Consider the following 5,688-nt stretch of genomic DNA (forward strand, 5'->3'; position numbering starts at 1 on the left):
TGACCAAGTTGAGGTGCTGAACAGAATTCTGTTTGTGGTACCAGTGTCTTCATGTGCACTCCGTAGGTTAAAGACTTGGCTACGGGCCAGCAGGGGCCAAGAGAGACTGAACGGGGTAGTTGTCTGTAATGTACATTAAGACAGGCTGGATAGTCTCGAGGGAAAATATCTGGCAGCAATTTGTTGGATCCTTTGGAACCTACAAACATATGTTTGTTTCTTTTGTTCAGTAGTGTGTATAGCAGTGGTTCTCAACCTTTTTTGGGTACTGGAACCCCTGCATATTTTGAGGCAAGGTGGGCAAGGTTTTGAGTGGTCCTCAGGGACCCCCACCCCCTCTATATTATATGTAAAGTTACTGTAATCCTTGTGGTGCTGAATACGTTCATTACACTTTTCACGGACCCTTTACAATTACACCAGGGACCCCTGGGGGTCCATTGACCCCTGTTTGTGAACCCCTGCTGTATAGTGTGATATTTGTGCTTTTGTTTAGTAGTTTTCAGTACATGACAGTACACTTACTAATTATTTCTATTATGTTATTTTATTTAAAATGGCATACATTGTGTCACATACTTGTCCATAGCTGCCGTTTGAAGAGTTGAGACACTGACTGAACAATACATATGTATTTTTGAAGGACATTTTGGTTGATTTATTTGGGTTTTTCATTGAAATAGTTATTTAGCTTTTACAACTGTACTTATTTTGAGCTTTTTGTTCTGTTGTAGTAGACTCAGGCCAGTGGCACATATTTAATGACTATATAAATGTATCAGAAAAAGTCAAATAAAAAGGTAAATTCAATACGGAGACCAACTTTGTGATGCTTCTCAATGGAGATGATTTTAGATGAGATCACACCATGTTCATTGTATTTTACGAAAACTGCACCCATACACAGTGTACCATTGCCACCTACTGGCCTTTCTTGGTATTGCTAGTTGTAAATACAAATACCTGCATACATACTGGACTGATAAGGAACACTGCTATAACTATTATTAGTTGTAGTATTATAATGATTTAAACATTTGAACAAGTTGGGACAACCCTTCAGTTAACTACTGTACCTATACATGATCCAGTTGTAGTAATTATGGTTCCTCAATATATATTTAACATATTACAACGTAGGCTATGTGTTACAGCAGGAATTGTCCCCCCTCAGCAATTGCTCTTGAGAAAATGTAATGTAATTGTCCAATCCAAAGTTGATATCAGCTTTCGCCCCTGCAGTAGACCGACATAGAAAGAAAGACCCAGGCATTGTTAAATATGTCAAAGGTCATCTATACTGAACCAGATATGAACAAGAAGGTCAAGTTTGACAGAGGTGAGATGGAGGAGAGGATTGTGGATATATTTGTCAGTGCAGACACCCTGAGACATAAATGTATCTTGTATGTGTCCACAGAGCTTGATTGCTCAGGGAAGAGACCCTTCCTAATTGCTGCAGTGTTTCTGGGGCTGTGTGTGTTCTACTAGCTGGGATCATAGGCCTGTCGGTCTATTGTGAGTTTGTGTCATTGCTTATCACATAGTTGTAAGACGTACAGGCTACTAAGCCTATTTAACTTGTGTTTTACCTAGTAACTATGTGTTTATACTTTGTAGATAATAGAGACAAAGATTCTGAGGATAAAAGGAACAAATTGTCACAGAGTTTTCCCTTAATAAGATCAACACAACTGAAGAAAGAGACCAGCTACAGACCAGATACAACAACATGACTAAAGATAGAGACCAGCTACAGACCAGATACAACAACCTGAATGAAGAGAGAGACCAGTTACAGACCAGACTGTTAAAGATAGGGCCGACTACTGCCCCCTTTGGAGGAATTGCGTGCCCATAGTAAACAGAAAAAAAATCTGTTAAAAATTGCTAATATATGCATATAATAATTATTATTGAATAGAAAACACTCTAAAACTTCTAAAACCGTTCAAATTATGTCTGTAAGTAAAGCAGAACTCTCAGGGCAGACATTCTTCCAAACTCTCCCTTGCCTTCATGAAAGTTGGACCCACTTTGACGTCATCGCCCCCACCATTCCCAACCAGCTACAGACCTGGGAACAGTTCCTATCTCTTCAGCACGGTGTCCTCTTTCAGTGGGGCCTCTCTTTGTGAGAATCACTTGGTGGGCTGAAACCTCCGGGTCACTCGAAAATACATGTACTTTCATGCGCACCTCTGGTGCGTAGATCTCTTTCTTCCAGGATTGACCAAACGATTTCGGTTTGTCTGTTCGGGCTAAGGTTTTTTTGTATGTTTAGAACATGTTTAAGCTTGATTCTGCACTTAGTTTGACCAGTTTAGTCGACATATAATATGTAATTTTGAAGTTTAGATGCGCATCGACTAGAATTTTGGCTGCATTTCAACCCGGATTTTGTCGCATTTGGTAACCTAAAGACACAGACTTGAAAACCAAAGGCAGTTTTTGGTAAGTATAACCCCTTCCACGTCTTCTGATCGAAGAACATCAAAGGTAAGGGAATATTTCTGTGTTAATTATGGGTTTCTGTGGACTCCGAGATAGAGGAGACATAATGCTCATTTCTGAGCGCCGTCTCATATTATAGCCCAGTGAACGAATTCTGTAACGTTAAAAATAAATGTAACACAGCGGTTGCATTAAGAAGAAGTGTATCTTTCTATCTATATGTAGAACATGTATATTTAGTCAAAGTTTATGATGTGTATTGCTTGTTATCTGACGTTAGCTCCGGCAGATATCATCATTTCTCCGGACATTTGAGTAGCATTTTGTGAACATGCCGTCATTGTAAACAGAGATTTATGGATATAAATAGCATATTATTGAAAAAAACATAAATGTACTGTGTAACATGTCCTATTACTGTCATCTGATGAAGATTTTCAAAAGGTTAGTGAATTATTTTTCTTTTAATCCTGCGTTTGTTGATTGCATTTTTTTGGCTATGCAAATTAGCTGTGTCTTTGGTGGTGGTCTGACATAAATATGTGCTATGTTTTCGCCGTAAAACATTTTAGAAATCTGACTGGCTGGCTAGATGAACAAGGTGTTTATCTTTCATTTGAGCTATTGGACTTGTTAATGTGTGGAGGTTAAATATTTCAAAGAATATTTTTGCGTTCCGTGCGCCACCGTTACAGCTGAACGTGGGAGGGGTCGTTCCCAAAAGGGAACCCTAACCCGTCAACAGGTTTTAACAACCTGACTGAAGAGAGAGACCAGTTACAGACCATATTTAACAACCTGACTGAAGAGAGAGACCAGCTACAGACCAAATACAACAACCTGACTGAAGAGAGAGACCAGCTACAGACCAGATACAACAACCTGACTGAAGAGAGAGACCAGCTACAGACCAGACACAACAACCTGACTAAAGAGAGAGACCAGCTACAGACCAGATACAACAACCTGACTACAGAGAAAGGCCATATTTAGTCAAAGCTTTTTGAGATATAAACTGATAAATTAGAAGTAAAATCAACAATAACTATATATCAATGGGTTTATGAGTATAGAGATAATGGCTAAGTGTCTCAATGTTTTCACCTTTGCTGAGAGAGAGGAGAGAGGAGAGAGAGAGAGGTGGAACAAGTATACTTTTCATCAGTACACTAATATGTGTGCATTATTTTATAAATATACCAATTGTGACATAAGCTTTATCTTTCTCGACAACAGACATTTATCTTCAACCTCCACCTGAGAGCCTGGATTGGTCTGACTGACTCTGTTACTGAGGGGCCCTGGAAGTGGGTGGACGGCACATCACTGATCACAGGGTGACAGATTTGACCATTTTACCAGGTGAAATGGAGACAAAAAACTAATATATTTTGCTTCCAATCATGTTCATAAAAATGTATGTTTCGACTCATTAATGTCATTCATTGAGAACTATAGATGTATTTTAGAAACCAGGTAATATTTACATATGAAAAGGTAAACTAAATGTGTTGATGGCCCATTCTTGCTAATTTTATGATAATCTTACAGTGTTTCTTTAAAACTGTAAAAACATAGGACTATGTGTATAATTGAGAAGGATGTTTGTACCACAGTGTCTGACTGTGTGCTTCTTTGTGTTGTTTAGGTACTGGAGGACAGGACAGCCCGATGATAGTGGGCAAGAGGACTATTCAGGTATACTATGGACAAGATGACCCTGTAAAGACATGGAATGATGACAAATGTGGCACAAATCTCAACTGGATCTGTGAGAAAGAGGTGTAACAATAACCCACAGTAACAAACAGTCTTTCTCTCTCTCCCCCCCTTTCTCTCTCTCCCTTTCTCTCTCTCTCTCCCTCTAATGGTTGGATAAGGTCCTGAATGGTTAGGTGATGATTCCACCTAGTGGTTAAAGTGAGAGATGAACTCACCATAGAAGTGAAATAGTGGTATGACAGACTGTCTCAAAACACATTGAAGAACAGAATCCTAGGGGACTGACCTTGGTCCCTCTCCTCTAATAGGGTTGAAAGGAGGAGACGAGATAACGTCTTAGTGTCAGAGAGCCATAAAGGAGGAAGAAGAAAATAAAGAGAAAGATAGAAAAATAAGACAATTAATTGTTGTGTTTAGATTTAGAGGAGAGTATGTAGACATACTGTACTCTAGAAAATGAATCTTCTTTATTTTTATTAGAAACATGTCATGTGATTTGCCATAGACTTATGCTTAGTAAAAGAAAATTGGGACCAATTATTAACCCATGCTTATCACTTGATGATATGAATAACAAGTCACTTTTGAATCAAAAAAGGAACAGTTGTCTTTAACAAGGTATACCAGCTTCCTGGTTGAATGAGATTGAATACTGAGAGGGCACACTCACACACAAACAAAAACAATGCTAATGAAAGGTGAGAATGACTCACAACCTTCACTGTACAAGGGACAACATGTAGGTGACCAATGGCGACACCAAGCACCAGAGGACCTGTCTGCTACACACTCATCATGGTGTCTAATGGGGTCTCCACCCTCTCCCTCTCTGTTCTGTCTGTGAACCACAGCAAGTGACAGGATGTGTCACAGCTCTATCCACCAATAATAAACAGACCTGTGTGTCCTTAATGGCACCCTATTCTCTATATAGTGCACTACATAGGGAAATGGGATGCCATTTGGCCACCAGTTACTGAGGGAGAGAGACCAGTAACTGAGGGAGAGAGAGCTGTTACTGAGGGAGAGAGAGCTGTTACTGAAGGACAGAGACCATTTAAAGAGTGAGGGAGACCAGTTAATAAGGATCAGATACCAGTTAAAGAGTGAGAGAGACCAGTTAAAGAGGCAGAGAGACAAGTTACTGAAGGAGAGAGACCAGTTACTGAAAGAGAGAGACCAGTTACTGAAAGAGAGAGACCAGTTACTGAAGGAGAGAGACCAGTTACTGAAGGAGAGAGACCAGTTACTGAAGGAGAGAGACCAGTTACTGAAGGAGAGAGACCAGTTACTGAAGGAGAGAGACCAGTTACTGAAGGAGAGAGACCAGTTACTGAAGGAGAGAGACCAGTTACAGAGGGAGAGAGACAAGGTACAGAGGGAGAGTGACCAGTTACAGAAGGAGAGAGACCAGGTACAGAATGAGAGTGACCAGTTACAGAATGAGAGAGACCAGTTACAGAATGAGAGAGACCAGTTAGAGGGAGATTGACCAGTTACAGAGGGAGAGAG

At 40.0% G+C, this 5,688-nt stretch overlaps 1 long non-coding RNA gene across 1 annotated transcript; it reads left to right on the forward strand.

Annotated features, from left to right (window-relative positions):
- The first annotated feature begins 2,176 nt into the window (after nt 1-2,176).
- LOC116370998 (uncharacterized) lies at nt 2,177-5,371 on the forward strand. The gene is made up of 4 exons (XR_004208837.1): nt 2,177-2,454; nt 3,691-3,816; nt 4,103-4,152; nt 4,335-5,371. It is a non-coding gene; the product is annotated as an uncharacterized LOC116370998 (long non-coding RNA).
- Nucleotides 5,372-5,688: the final 317 nt, after the last annotated feature.

Source organism: Oncorhynchus kisutch, unplaced genomic scaffold (assembly GCF_002021735.2).
Source record: "Oncorhynchus kisutch isolate 150728-3 unplaced genomic scaffold, Okis_V2 scaffold2889, whole genome shotgun sequence".
Classification (NCBI taxonomy): domain Eukaryota; kingdom Metazoa; phylum Chordata; class Actinopteri; order Salmoniformes; family Salmonidae; genus Oncorhynchus; species Oncorhynchus kisutch.